The sequence below is a fragment of the Pan troglodytes genome, chromosome 5 (genome assembly GCF_028858775.2).
Source record: "Pan troglodytes isolate AG18354 chromosome 5, NHGRI_mPanTro3-v2.0_pri, whole genome shotgun sequence".
NCBI classification, from domain to species: Eukaryota; Metazoa; Chordata; class Mammalia; order Primates; family Hominidae; genus Pan; species Pan troglodytes.
In genome coordinates this window covers 145,813,138-145,829,172 of record NC_072403.2, presented here as the reverse complement: position 1 = coordinate 145,829,172, position 16,035 = coordinate 145,813,138, and the positions used below count along the sequence as shown (strand labels likewise).

Sequence of the window (16,035 nt, the reverse complement as noted above, 5' to 3'; positions counted from 1 at the left end):
TTCTGCCTCTACACAGTACAAAATGTTACAAATGAATGGCTCATTGCTGAATTCAATGGCACACTTTAAACTCCCTCCTACTCTAGAGCATAAAGCACTGGGAACTTCTGATTCTCCAACTGTTCCCTTGCCATATCCTATCCCTGGATTCTGAAGAAGCTTTCTTGAATTCTCTCCCCATCTCATATACTTCTCTGTCTGTTCCTTAAATCAGAAGTTCTTAACTGAAATCCATGCCAGACCCTGAAAAGCTCAACAATAGGTTCCACAGGTTAGGAACCCCCTGAAATTGTATACACACTAATCTGTACCTGAGAAGGCCATTGTTTTTTTCATATTACCAATAGGTTTAAGATCCCTAAAGGTTATAAACCACTGCCTGAAATCCTTTTCCTCTTTAAACTTTCCAGGCCTCAGTTGCTATCTATGAGCTTATGGCTGGCTCCTACATCAATCCTGACCTATCAGATATCTGAATCCATATTCCCAATCATCTATTAGGCATATCTATTAAAATCAACACATACAAACAAAACTCATTAAGCACCTCAAGAAATCTTGCTCTATCTCCTTGTAATTCTGTGAATGGAGTGAGTCACAATTAACACTCGCTCACTTGAACCAGAAATTTCAGAATCATCCTTCATCTCTCATTCTTCTCCTCTGCTCAGTTAACTTTTAATCTAGCTTCTTTTCTGCATCCAAAGCAACGTTTTATTTTAGGCCAGCTCACATGTCATTATGGCTACAGGCTTCTAATAGAACTCTCTGCTTGCATTCTCCATGCTCTAATCCATCTACCAAATAGCTACCAGGATTATCTTCCTAATTGTCTCCCTATCTGAAGAAGCATCTCTTGGCTCTCTTAGAATGAAAAACAGAATCTCATCTGCTTGCCTTGGAATGCAGTGGACTTCCCACCCCCGATCTTCCTTATATAACCTAATCTTCCACTTCCAACACACCTTAACATTCTCAGCTTTACACCATTCCTCTTCCAGTAACAGACTGTTTCGCGGTTTTATAGCTGCCTAAATCGTCCTTTCCCCACTCCTTCAACTAGGAAACTTTTACGCATAATTGCATATTTAGTATGCAACTCATGTGAACCAAGCTCTGCGGGTAGACACTGGGAATACAGCTCAGAACAAAATGGTCAGGCAAGGAACTCTCATGGCAGTTGTATTTCAGTGGAAGAAAAAGACAACAAATAGGCTGACAAAATAATCAAGAGAATGTGATCTATGTTATAAAGGAAACGAGATAATGAAAGAGAAACTTCAGGAGGAATGATCCAGGGAAGGTCTTTCAACTTTCTTAAGAGGTAAGAAATAATTCTTGGCCAAGTGCGGTGGGTCACACCTGTAATCTCAGCACTTTGGGAGGCCAAGGCGCATGGATCACGAGGTCAGGGATTCAAGACCAGCCCGACCAACATGGTGAAACCCCATCTCTACTAAATACAAAAACTAGTCGGGCATGGTGATGTGCACCTGTAATCCCAGCTACTCAGGAGGCTGAGGCAGAAGAATGCTTGAACTCGGAAGGCGGAGGTTGCAATGAGCCGAGATTGCACCACTGCACTCTAGCATGGGTGACAGAGCACGACTCCGTCTCAAAAAAAAAAAAAAAAAAAAAAAGAAAGAAAGAATCTTAAAAAGAGATCTTAAAGGATAAGAAGCAGCCAGCCATATGAAACACTGGGAGAAGAGCAACCCGGCAGAGGGCACAGCAAATGAATGGTACTGTTGGTGTTATAAGTGTCTACTGAACTGCAGACACCAAGCTCCTTGAAGATAACTGTTTAATTTAAATGTGTGTCTTTAGAACTTGGCTGAATTGCTGGCATTTGGTCCTAAACTCAATAAAAAGTTGATGAATTAAATGAATACCTTAAGAACAACTGAGAAAATGGTTTGTGGGGTTGGGGGCAGGTAAGTGTAAAGAGTAGATATCTTTCACGATAGCAATAAGAATCTGAGTAGCCTCAACCGACTCAAGTTCTCCAACAGTATCCAACTCTTCCCTTACTTCACTTTCTGGTATATTATACTACTTAGTGCTCCTACACCTAACAAGTTACTAATGGTTTTAGGTCAGACCCCCAAATCCTGAAGAGCAACTGTGTTCCAGGAGCTTTTACAAATACAAAAATATATTTCTGATGTAAGAAAAGAATTATTTTAATTAAAACACACCTACTGGCCTTCAGCATTTTTTATATTCCCTTTTCTCATCCTCTGAAAGTTACTGTCTCCTTTTCTTCATCCCCAAGGGTTCTAACTCACCCATGTTCTATAGCCTACAGCTAATTCCACTATAGCCGGTCATCAGAGAATGGCCACCCTGTCAGTCACTTCCAAGATATCAACCATTCAGTTAAAGTTAAACAGGGTGTGATGATAAAGCCATTTTTCCTCTATACCCAAAGAGACAGCAAAAATATATAACCAAGACAAACAAATTCAGAGTATTGTTTCAGGCATTTGAAACTCTTCTAATTTTAATAGGCCAAAACCAAAAGCCTAGAAAGAGTAAATCAAGAGGCATGCATTCTAAATGTACAGACAAATTAAATAATTATCCAAGTTGTTTTGTACTGCGCACTGAAGTGGAAGTTTCAAGATTACTGGCCACAGCCAAGGAGTAGTGTTGAATTTCTTAAAATTAAAAAAAAAAAAAAAAAAAAGGCTGGTCAGCCAAAGGCTTTCTCTGCTATACTGAGACCTACAGATTTCCATTAGCAATATAGCTTTTTAATCTGTTGAGCCACTCAGCATCCCTTACTGAGGGCCTCCCCCCTCAGTACAAAAGAAGAGTAAAGAACAGAGTACCTTTAAGATTAGCACACTAATTTCTGTTGAGGAAGGTCTAATGAATTAGTCATTGTGCCTTCAATATGGTTGTCTGTGATCCCTGCAACCACCCTAATTTGTAACGAGCAAAGATCCTGGAATGTGGTCAACCCACAAGCAATTAAGGTATGCTCATTACAACTTTCCTAGGTTGTACATGTACACAAGTCACTGGAAATGCCCAAGGAACACACTGCAGCCATAAGTAGGTGAGAGGAAAAACGCTTGCGGCTCACCAGAAGCATCTGACAAATTAAAAAGGATGGGGTGGTTCTTGTTCCACAAAAGCTTCAAGTTCATTAACTGAGTTTCAAACAGTAACAGGCCCTATAAATGTTGTCCACAGTCATAAATCAAATCTCCATCTTCATATTTGCACTTTTGGGTTACACATTGACTTTATTATGTTCATATCTGAAAGACAGCAACATCTGTCCCTGAAAAAGAGTGTGATAGAAAGAACACTAGGTGGCCAGGTGCAATGGCTCACGCCTGTAATTCCAACACTTTGGGAGGCTGAGGCAGAGGGACCACCTGAGGTCAGAAGTTCAAGACCAGCCTGGTCAATGTGGTAAAACCCCATCTCTACTAAAAATACAAAAAAAAGGCCAGGTGTGGTGGTGGGTGCCTGTAATCCCAGTTACTCGGGAGGCTGAGGCAGGAGAATTGCTTGAACCCAGAAGATGGAGGTTGCAGTGAGCCGAGATCGCGCCACTGCACTCCAGCCTGGGCGACAGAGTGAGACTCCATCTCCAAAACAAAACAAAAAGAAAGAAAGAAAGAACACTAGAGAAAAATTAACAATGTGTTAGAACTTTGTCTCAAAACAGGCAAGTTTTATTGTGGACTATAGTACTGATACCATGGCAACCTGTTTTTCTAAAGATTTCCTAACACAGGCCAGGCATGGTGGCTCGTGCCCATTGCCCATAATCCCAGCACTCCGGGAGGCTGAGACAGGCAGATCACTTGAGGCCAGAAGTTCGAGGCTAGCCTGGCCAACATGGGGAAACCCTGCATCTACTAAAAATATAAAAATTAGCGAGGCGTGGTGGCGCATGCCTGTAATCCCAACTACTTGGGTGTCTGAGGCACAAGAATCACTTGAACCTGGGAAGCCGAAGTTGCAACGAGCTGAGATGCCACCACCGCACTCCAGTCTGGGTGACAGAGTGAGACTCTGTCTCAAGCAAAAAAAAAAAATTTCCCAGCACAGTCCTCAGGGTATCTAAAACTAAAGGAAATATATATATCTCTATCTATTTGGTGCAACAGTCATGATCATTTCCTCTCTTAAACAGGAAAACAAAAGTCACACCTCTAAATACAAGCATATTTGCCAACCTCCTTAGTGTGTGGAAGCTTATAAAAACCAGCTGAAACAAATAAACAAAACCAGCACAACATGGAAGAAGGAATTATAACACTTTACCCTGCACATTTAAAGCAAAATATGCTTTTAATAATATATTTTATATAAACCTCTATAGTATATATTTTATAAAAATGGATTTCAACTAAAAACGAAGACCTGGTTATTAGCCAGAATAGGAAAGAACAGTCTGCAATTCACTTTGTTTAGGCAGAAAAATTTATTTTTAGTCAGCAGTTTCCAATGTCCACACAACTAAACTAAAACATTTAGACTTAACTTTTTAAAGTTAGCTATTATTTCAGCAGCAGCCTAAACAAAACTATAATTATCAAATTATTTTCCTGATTAGGTAGCTTCAGTATTTGTTTTTAGCTTTACCATAAACAAATAATTTTGCTATCCTACGAAGTCATTCTTGAGCCACTTGAATTACTGGGGCAGAGCAGCAATTTTAGCTACTTCTAAAATTACAAAAAAAAGCTACTATTAGAACATTTATAGTGGCACAGAAAGCTCACAACACATGGCTTTACACTGATACTAACAAGCTTCAAGTTTACCATCAACTAAGGTTATACAAGTAAAAAATAGTGCCTTCTAACGAAAGCCTAATTCTGTTAAATGAAACCATTGGGGTTTATTCCTTTTATTCAGAAGTATCATACAGCTAAACAAGTCAAGTCCACAGGGAAATAGTATTTCAATAGCTGCAACATGGTGCCAGCCCAGGCTTTGTTGGCCTTCCTTTTCCAAGAAACAGAGATGTCTCTCTTTACTTAGTCCATCTGCCATCAGTGATAACCAGATGCCTGTGTGACAATTCAAAACTTAAAAAAAGTACTTCCCCCTCCTAAAGCCTAACAGCAGAGATGAGTCCAATAGTCAGTGAACAGAAAGAAAGAAAGAATTTCAATGCTCTAGTAGAAAGCCTCCCAACCAAAAAAACAAAGCATCCAAGTGGTCCAACAGTTCACCTTTAAAATAATATCCAGTGCCACTGCTACTAGCACCTGCTAATACTTTTTAAAGCTTTTAACTAAAGTTCTAAGTGCTTTATGCTAATTTTCACAGCAACCCTGTAACGTAGTAGTAGTATTAACTCCCTAGTACAGATGAGGAAACTGGGGCTCAGGGCAGTGAGAAAGCTATTTAATATTTAAGGCCATGCCATTAATTAAAAGCACAGCCATGATGCTGAACACAGGCTGCCTGCATCCAGAGTCCGTACTCTTTAAGTGTTGTACCAATCCCAATCTCAAGAAAACGTAACTGATTCTGATCAAAACTCTTCTGTCTCACAGTGAAAATACTTGTAATTTATCAGGAGCGGGAACGTTAACACCTGATTCTTTGGAACCATTTTATTAATGGAAACAAATTTTTTTACTGCTTTTAAGTAAGACTTAAGTTCTCACCTAGTGAGTTAAAAAACAAAAACATACCATGGGCCAATGTCTACACACACATGTCTATCTTGTGCTAAGCACAATTCAATGCTGAAATCATCCACATATGTCCTAAGAAAACTCTGTCCTTAACACACCATCTGGTTTTCAGTATTTTTTATTAATGGATGGTGAAAGTAACCAACAGCCAAACTTCTGTGCTGTACTTTTTGGTGAAATTTTAAACATTTTCATTATTGACTCCCACACAAAGGCACATCTCCACTACCCCAGAAATCACCCTATTGAGTTTTTTTTTTTAAACATTTAATGGGATCCATAGCAGCATGCTTCAACCCACAAAACCAGCCATTTAAACCAAATTCTCTATTTTATCACCCTTTAGTCACAGACGAGTAGAATTTCTGATGTGACCTGATTCCTTTCCACTAAAGACATACTTCCGGAATCTTGCTTTTTCACAAGTACACAAATACACAAACTCCATCTATCTTCTAAAGAAAAGATTGACTGGTTAATAATACAAAAATCAAATTTGTCTATGTAGCCTGGAAAAACCTCAGATACGTATACAGTCTCTCATCCTTTTGAAATTTCCCGAAGTGGTAGTCATGTGACAAGAGCAAATATCGTGTCTACTCAAGTGAAGGCAGTCCACCATTATCTTTATTGTTTGAATTGGTTAGAAGCTGTAATCATGCTTGAGAAAGTGTCACTGCTTGTAATTTGCATGCCCACAGCCAGAATACAAAGTTGAAATTTTAGGCATCAAGAATCAGATTTCAAAAAGGTTTCCTTCATCCACTAGCTAAGCTCTTGAAGTGAAATAAACAAACATGTATCTCCTTCTATTAACAACGTAATCTTCAAAATACACACACAGGGCAGGGACATACAATATGATGGCTTCTCATACTCCTGATCCTCAAGAAACTTCTAGTTTAGCAGGCATGATGAAGTCCATTCACCAATAGTGACAGTACCAGGCAGTATGTAATAAAGAATTTAAAATTCATATTTGTGTCTGTCATGTTTTATTACACACGTCATTTCTCTGCTACCTACAAGTGCACAAAAAGCACCTGAAGGGAAATACCTCTCTCATCCAGCTTTGCACACCTGACACAGCACCAGGCATACAGAAGGCACAACAAAATGGATGTAAGTTTCAGGGAATCTTTATTAGTTCGAATGTCACAATACAGCTAAAATTTGAAAACACCAGAGATTTTAACTCAGAGACAATGTGGAAACATTCTACTATAAATTCTTCTAAAAATCAACTGCAACGTTCATATTTTATAGCAATAATTTCATCACATGGTCTATGATGAAACAGAAGGAAATCAATCACCTAGGTTATTACTGGTATCCTTCATCTAAAAACAGTCCTCATGTTCACTCAACTAGATTATACAGTATTTTCTGATTTTTTAAATAATGTGCCATGTCCATGAGAAGAAATAACTCTCTCCAAAAACATTCAGCTATGTTTCATAAATATTTGTTCTACTTCATAGCAAATTCTGCATTTTATATGTGTTCATCCACACAAATGCTGACGTGACAATTTTCTATGTTAAGAATAACTTGGGGAAATTACTATAAGTAGTTCCCTCAAATTTGGCAGAATATAATTTCAGTCAAGATTGATTTTAAGAATAATTTTTTTAGAATAAGAATCATGAAAATCTAAGGTTCAATTTAAAACACAGAACAGGCTCTACAATACTTTTTTAAAAAGTGACCGTCTACAATTACAGTATTACCATTTGGACTTCTAACGTCTTTCATTCTGCTAAGTTCAAAAATTTTAATATACCTTATTTTAATAGAAGCTCTTGAGTTTCAGCAGAGGCTCTTAACCTGTTGTATTCACAACCAACAGTTACTCAGAATGAATACAGAACATCTAACATGACCACTCCAATTTTCCAAATAAAGAGGAGGGTACAGAAGGAAAATGCAACAGATAAAATCACATTAATGAAATGCACATGCAGGCGAAGGACACATGTTGAAAATGCTGTAAGAAACGGAAATGATACAGCATAAAAATAATTTTTGATTGGGACATGATTAAGAAAAGACAGTAACTAAACTACCACCAAAGTTGGGAGTATTGGGGCGGAGGAGAGCAGGGAAAGCAGACACTGCATTGTTAATAAAGGTGGAAGCTAGGGCTTGACCCTCACTCAAACAATGAAGAGACAGACAACGGCAAACTAGGTCTGGGTCAAGTGAGTCTGATGGCAGCCCTGAGGTTGAGGGACACTTCGTCAAGTCTCATATGCACAAAGATAACCCCAGGACTCAACATCCACAGCCTCAAGTATGGCTATCCCAGTATATCCTTCACAGAACTGCTACAAAGATTAAGCAACAGTCTTTGATTCATTAATCTATCTTTTTCTTCTTAATGTCTTAAAATGCAACTTAAGTTTCCCAATGTTCACACTTTGCATCCTGTCCACTTCTTTACACATGAATGAAATTCCTTTAACAGACACTGGACCTCAATTCCATATTAAAAGCTTAAGATGAAAACGCCTGAGTTGAAGCTATATTCTGGCTAGCCCTCATTCAGGAACAAGCCAGCCCAATCAAGGGCACATAGTAGTAGGTCACTAGAGTTTCTGATACTGATTTTGAGGGCAGAGGGTACGTAAAGAGGAGGCTGGGGAAAGGATGACACCTTTTTGCTTAGGAGAAGTCAGGTTTAACAAAAGGGGTGGGGAACAAACAGAAGCTGTGGTTGACCTAATTGCTCCTATGATTTATCAATTTTATTTTCATCTTTAATCTTCAACTTTACATAAAGAACTTTGTATGTGTATGTGGCCTTTTCATTGTGCTACAGGAAAACCTCATTTACTCACCTAAAATGATTTTGTAAAGTATAAAACCATTAAGCAGCTTGTGATGTAAGACTAAAGAGGTAACATAAACTGATATTTCACTGGGCATACCAAACTGTGAATAATCCTTTCAACCAGATAGTGCTAACAGTCACTTCTCAATAGGAAGGAACTGCCATTTTCTCAAAGAGACTGCGAAATTATGCCAGGATGGCTGAACCTTCTTATGTCTCTTTTTATATTTTCCCAGAGAATCCACATTGCTTACACACACACACGCAAACCTGCTCCCTTTTCTTGAGTCACAGTTTTAAGGCACTGTTCTAAACCCTAAATACAGAAGCTCATGCACTTACTGCCAGTGTCGCTTTGGAACTGCAGGTGACAGATGCAGTCAGAGAGCTCACAGATGTGGATTGACTGCAGTTTGAGTCTTATTGCAATGAGCACATTGACAGAGCCTGCAGATGCACATCTCGGCAGGAGAGATTTTCTTTTTAAGCCCTCATGCCCTATTAGATTTACTTTTAGGGCTTTTATTGGCTATTTTTATCACTTATCCCGACTCTCATCCCTGCTTAGCCCTACCCACAATTCATTTTCTCTTCTTCAGTTCTAGATCCTTCTCCATCAATCCTAATTTTGGTCAAAAATAATAATAAAATAAAGCGAGGCTGCCGGCATTGCCAGAATCAGAAACCGACGAAGCCGCTTTTTGGGAGCTATTAGAGAAGCCGCTGTAAGTTTTCTGAGAAGCAACGGACCCCTAGCATCTTTGCACGGTCCCTCTTCCCCTGGGTGATGGCTCCGAGACAGATGAGGAATCTCTTTTCCCCGTCTTTCCCAGTGGTGGCTTAAACGAAAGATAACCCTTCTTTTCTTATCCTACACCAGGCTCGATAACGCTCCCAGGTACGGACGCCCCACCCCCAACCCGTTATCCCTAACGAGATCCCCAAATATCGCCCGGTCCTCTTCAGAACTGAGCCCTCCCTCGGCCACCGGACCGGTTTCCCCCACCTCAGCGGCTGCCCTCCAGTCGCCCGCCCCCACACATCCCACCCCAAGTCTGGCCCGGGCTCCGCACATGCCCACCCCGCGCCCAGACGCCCCGCACCCGGTGCTCAGGCCGCTCAGCCGCCCGCGCTCCCTGTGCCCAGGGTCGCCTAGGGGGTTACCGTGGGAAGAGGGAGCGGTGGCTGAGGACGCGGCGGCAGCGCTGCTGCCGGTTGCGTCGGATGCGAAGGAGAAGCTGGAGGACAAGGATGAGGATGAGACGGGCGCGCTCCCCAGTCTCCATGGAACTCCCGCCCCGGCCCGTTGCTAGGAGCCCCCGAGGCTCGGACTCCGTCTTCCTTGCTTTGTTGTTCCGGGTGCGAGGCGGCCGCAGCTTCCCCGCGACAATAAATAGACTAGACGCTGGGGAGCATAGAGACAGTGCGCGTGGGCTAGAGCGCCGCCGGACAGGGCGCTCCTGGGTGCCTCGCTAGCCACTCATTTCCGGCTCTCACTGCTCCCGTCACTTTCCCCGTCCCCCGCCCCCACCCTTCCTTCCTCCTTCCTGGTCCCCAAATCAGGCCCCTCCTGCCCACCCGCTGGACTCGGTGGGAGGTAAGAGGTGGGATGGGGGCGGCGCTAATGGGCATCGGACTAGACTTTTTTGTTTAAGAACCGCTTGAAAGGGTTCTGAAAACACCGTGTATCCCTTGTATATTTTTAGTTGATATCTAAACGTGTAGTAATTTCTGGCATACAGTCGAATATTTAGGTGGACTTTTTTGTCAAAACCGTAGAACTTTCTCATCAGCTCATTAAATTTATACAAAAGGTCCTCCCCACCCCCCATTATATAATTCCTAAAGCTAGTCCTTACCGTCCAGACGAGACTTGTTTTCTGCCTGAAAAAAGTCCTTCGCGTTTTCAGTCAAAATGAACCCGTTAATTTATGATGTCGCGATAAATTCCCCTAGTGAGATTCCTCACTAGGCGAATTGGAATCCTGGTCTTAGAGCGACCGGGGATGACAGATGACAGACGGAGGGAAGGAAGTGGGGAGAGATGGAGACACAAGGTGTGGCGAGACGGAGGGATAACGCAGGACCGTATGCCACTTCTGTCGCCTGTCCCACATTCCTTACTCTACGTGGGTTTGCGGTCGGGACTGTCCCTCGGGAACCGAGAGGCGGATCCAGGAAGGATGGGAGTGGGAGAGGGCGGATGCTGGCGAGGACTCAGGCAGCCCGGGATAGGAGGACGTCTAGGAACTGAGACCCTCCGCGGCTCTGCGCCCAAGTAGCCCTGCAGGGGCCGGGGGACCCCGGGGGCGCACAATGGCCCGTTTGAACCGTCGCCCTGGGGTCCGAGTGCGTCCTCGGGGTCCCTCGGGGGTGGCCTGAGAGGCGCTGCCCGCGGGAGCAAAAATCGCGTAACGGCCCTGAGGGCGCCACGCCACGCCACGCCGCGCGGAAGCCCCCGGCTCCCGGCCCCACGTTTCCCACTCTCAGGCCGGCATCGGCCTTTCCACCAGAGCTCGGCTGCAGTCAGAAGCCTCTGGCGTTAGTTGAGGTCAATGGCAGCCCTGATTTAATTATTAAAAGACCACGCCGAGCCGGGTTCATGGGTACCTGGCCTCTGATTGGTGGGAATCAGATGAAAAAATGAAAATGCCACTGCCTTTTTAAAAGAGAAGACGTGGGCTGAATTCTTGGGGTTTTGACAGTAGGCAACCATTTAGGTATTTTATTATTTACGAGATCTCCAAGGATGCATCTTGATTTTTTGCTTTCCCCTCTGAGTGTTCAGAAACATTTTCGAGCATTTGAAAGCTCTGTAGAATGATGGAGTTTGTTTTCATTTCTGTACTAATTTATTTTTCAAGGGATAGTGATTATAGTTGGGTCAGGTTTAATAAAGAAAATGAACAAGAAGCTGGGTTAGAAAGTAATGTCTGTGTGGTGGTGGGGAGAGGACTTTTAGGAGGTAACATCTCAGCCAATTTCTAAAAGGGATGGGAGTGGGAAAAATGTATGTAGAGTGTTCCAGTCAGAGGGAACAAGATATGCTGAGTACTTGCTGTGCTGGGGTATTAGTGTGGCTAGGGCATCAGGAAACAGTGCAAAGGAAGAATGACAGTCATTGAAATTGGAGGGAAATTAAGGTCTTGAACTTTCAGTGCCTTGTAGACCATAGAAGGAGTTTGGACTTTCTTCCAAGTGTTAGGGAAAGTGGAGTTTTAGCCTGGAAAATAACATGATTTGCCAAGGAAACGGCAGGGGAGACTCTCTATTCCAGTGGCTACGGCCACTCCTGAAAAGTCAACGTTACAGCAATGGCGACAAGTTCTAAGGTCCTTACGAGGCATTCTCCTTCAAGGGGACCAGCCAAATACCTAGAAGCAGGAATGTCAATTACTTTAGACTCCCTTTTGTCATGGATCAGCCAATAGTTTGCTTCCCTACATTAGTTCCACATTCTGGAATGGGATTTGGTTTTGCTGCAAGCACTACTCCCTATTAATTATAGACCTATTATTACTATTCCGGTGATGGTTAACACTAAAAGCCCAGATTTCAACCACTATGCAACATATCAATGCATCAAAACTGTACTTGTACTTCCAAATTTATACAAAATAATAATAATAATAATAATAGACCTATCACATTATCCCATACACCATTCCTCTAACCAAAGGCCATGGGCTTCACTGCTCTTATAATGTGACCCATTATTCAGGTGCCAGCCAGGAGACAATGCATTGTAAAGTTAGAATATGCAGTATATGTTCTCATCCAAGACTATTGATCAGTACAGAAATTGATAACCTAGAAATAGGAATTGTGATTGCTGACCCTTGTATTAGGGTTTTCTAGAAGGACAGAACTAATAGGATATATATGTCCATCCTATTAGGATAGATATATATCCTGTTATATATGTATATAACTACTACTTAATAAAATATATATATGGGAGTTTATTAAGTAGTAGTTAACTCACATGATCACAAGGTCCCACAATAGGCTGTCTGCAAGCTGAGGAGCAAGGAAGCCAGTCTGAGACCCAAAGCTGAAGAACTTGGAGTTCGATGTTCAAGGAAGCATCCAGCATGAGAGAAAGATGTAGGCTGGGAGATGTAGACTGTAAGACAGTCTAGCCTTTTCAGGTTTTTCTGCCTGCTTTTTATATCCTGGCCATACTGCCAGCTGATTAGATGGTGCCCACTCAAATTAAAGGTGGGTCTACCTTTCCCATCCCACTGACTCAAATGTTAATCTCCTTTGGCAACACCCTCACAGACACACCCGGAATCAATACTTTGCATCCTTCAATCCAATCAAGTTGACACTCAGTATTAACCATCACAACCCTAAAATGTAGAACTGGCCTAGTAAAGGAAGTGGGGACAGTGAGGAGTCATCCATCCCAGGCTTGGAAAGTAGCAAGTTTTATTGGTTTTATCAGTGCTACTAAAAATGTGATGTACAGACCAAAGCCAGTCTGCAAGCTCTACTAGTCAACAATGAAAGAGATATAGAAAGTGAGAGGAGGATTTGGAAACGTTTAATAATTTGACATCACAGGGCTATCTAAGCATGCAGTTTTGTATTTATGAAAATATTTGTCTGCAATGGGCTGGTAATTAAAAATAATCCAAAAATTGATTCTTCACCCTAGAGACTTTGAAAAACACTGGTAGATTATTTGTTATGCCCAGTAAGGCTCTAACTTTAGGGAAATTGGCAAAAACAAAACAAAACAAACAAACAAACGGGCTATTGGAATATGTTGGCTACTTCTTGCTTCAGTGCCATGAGAGAGACAAACTAGCTCAGCATGGCCTTTCTGAAAGAAACCAGCAATAGTGAGATGTAAATTACAAAGCATTGTTGAGGAGCTCTTTTTCTAGTGGTTTAGTTATCCTATATTCCTAAGGATCAGATAATATCTACTCTGCCAAGTGAAATAACAAAAATTTCTGCCGTCCATAAGTTAATACACTAAGTAGGAATTAGCAGTGGAGTCATGGATGCTTCATTCCTCAGAACTCTTCCCAAATATCTTCTGCTATGCTTCCTTATCAATGGAAAAAGGTAAGTCCTCCTATTATACCAGTTGAGTGGTATACAACTTAAGGGCTGGCATCCAATACGATAACCTAGCTTCATAATCCCAGCCTGTTCTCTTCCTCACCCTTGGAGAGCCTATGACAAAAGCCATTGAACTAAGATATCCAGGGAGATTTCATGGAGCTGCCAGGCTAGTTTTCAAGAGATCAAAACAGGAAGGGTAGTGTCCATATTTGAACCTGAAGTCTTAGTGAGATTTCTGATAACAAGCTAATGGATTTCCCCAAATGACACTGACTGGCAGCCAAGTCAAGTTTTAAGGTATCGCTAGAAATTCCTCCTCAGCCTGGCAAAAGGTACCTACTGTTGTGCTGTCTTAAAGGCAACGTCCCAGTCTCCATTCCTGATAGAAAGATGGCTACCTAATGGCTGCCAGGATTCCTTTCACTACATCTCTAAGGCAGGATCTTTGAGACAAGGAAAATCTTGACACGTTGCTTGGCTGACAGAGATCTTGATTCTTTGCCGTAGAAGCGAAGTCTGTCTTACTCTTCTTACTCTTTTCCAGCAGGATATGGTATATGCTCACAACCATTGTATGTTGCTTTTCCTTTTTCTGTTTTCTCATTAGTTTTTGTTATCTAGTGCCCCCCACCCCCTACACCTTTAACATACATTTGTACTCTAGGGATAAATTCATTATTCATTATTTAGCTACATCTGGACCTCATCAAGATTGACAGTACTCAAAGATCCTGAATTTGAGGCTGGATTCAATATCGGGATGTGACTGAGTTTTCTCCTCTCACTAGGGAGGGACTGGGTATGGAGAAACCAGGGTGTGTGTGTGTGTGTGTGTGTGTGTGTGTGTTCATGCATGCACTGAGCAGTCAAAGGGTGAAGTGTAGGGAACATTTTTGTTTTGTTAGCCCAGAACTCCTCTCTTCTTTTGGGAAAAGTGCTTCACCCTCTTATTTTGGGAGAACTACTTTTCTTCTCTGCCTATCCCCAGTCTAATGATAGACCAAATGGGAGCTGCAATAGCCACGGTGATTGACAGAGAGGTAGTTTTTCGACCTAAGCTAGCCAGCTCTATAGTACCTGTGCTGTAATTTATTTGTTGCCTCTCAGTTCCAAATTCACTTTTCATGCTTGTTCTATATAGATGGATCTGACCCCTTAAAATAGGCTTCTACTACTTCTCTCAGCATTCTCTATGTGGTAGGTAGGTCTACCTACCACAATGGTAAGTTCTGTCCATAGAGAATGCTAGAGACGCATTGAAATAGGAAAGGTTTACTTTCTGGTTCCAGTGTGCTTCCCTGACAGGCTCCTGCAGCATGGAAAGCCTCTCTAGAATCCATCTTCTGCAGCACAGGTGGCTATCCCAGCCCTAGTCAGGCGCCGGAAGGGCAGTGGTGAAGGCAGCTCCTCCAGGTGGGCATAATTCAAACAGTACATTTGTTTACCCAGCATGTCTGGAGCGAGAGATGACCAGAATGGGCAGTGGCTAATGATTTGTATAGATAGTCTGTGACTTGGAAAGAATGACATTGAAAAATAGGCAACAAGGAAGTGTGGGAAAGAGATATCTGGAAGGACTTACCTGAATGTTTACAAACTATGAAGTATATCTGCTACATTAAATGTATCCATTGCTGAGGAGACTCCTAATAATCAGGTGGGCACTCTGTGGATATCAGTCAGCATCTTTGCCCAACCAGCCAGTGCTTGCTCAGTGGGCTTATGAACAAAGTGGCCACAGTGGTAGGGATGGAGACTATGCATGTGCTCAACAACATGGAATTCCCCTTTCCAAAGTTTACCTTGCCAGCACTACTGCCAACTGGTTAATCTTTCAAGAGCAGAGAACAACATTCAGTACCTGATATGGCACCATTCCCAGGGGTAATGAACCAGCCATCTGGTGGCAGGTTGATTACATTGGACTTCTTCCATCATAGAGGGAGCAAAGATTCATCTTAATTGGAATAATCACATATTTTGGAAATGGATTTGCCTTTACTGCTTATAATGCTTCTGCCAGCACTACTATCTATGAACTCACAAAATGCCCTATCTACCATCAGTGCTTTCTACTCAACATTGCATTTGATTAGGGAACTCATTTTACAGCAAAGGAAGTGCAGCAATGGATCATGCCAATAGAATTAACGAGGCTTACCATATATACCATCATTTGGAAGCAGCTGGCATAACTGAATGGTGAAATGGCTTACTGAAGACTCAATTATGATCTTAGCTGGAAGACAATACCCTGGAAAATGAGTTTCTGTCTTAAATGATATGTTTTGAGTCAGAGACCATTATATGTTGCTGTCTTTCTCATAGCCAAGATACATTTGAATCTAGTTATGACAGTAAGAGTAGCTCTTCTTATAGTATCACCTACTCTCAGAATTTTTTCTTCCTTACCTGGAAACTCTGTCTTCTGCTGGGTTAGAGACCTCA

General features: G+C 42.0%; 1 protein-coding gene across 3 annotated transcripts in view; it reads right to left on the bottom strand.

Moving 5' to 3' along the window:
- Positions 1–12,116, bottom strand: part of TBPL1 (TATA-box binding protein like 1) — a 36,488-nt gene extending 24,372 nt beyond the window's left edge. For 2 of the 3 annotated variants that reach the window (XM_054685490.1, XM_009451740.4), the window contains exon 1: positions 10,368–12,116. The gene's annotated coding sequence lies outside the window, so the exon portion shown is untranslated. Of the gene's footprint in view, positions 1–9,672; positions 10,075–10,367 lie in introns of those variants that run through there. The other variant, XM_009451739.4, reaches the window with a different exon arrangement.
- Between the last annotated feature and the right edge of the window lie 3,919 nt (positions 12,117–16,035).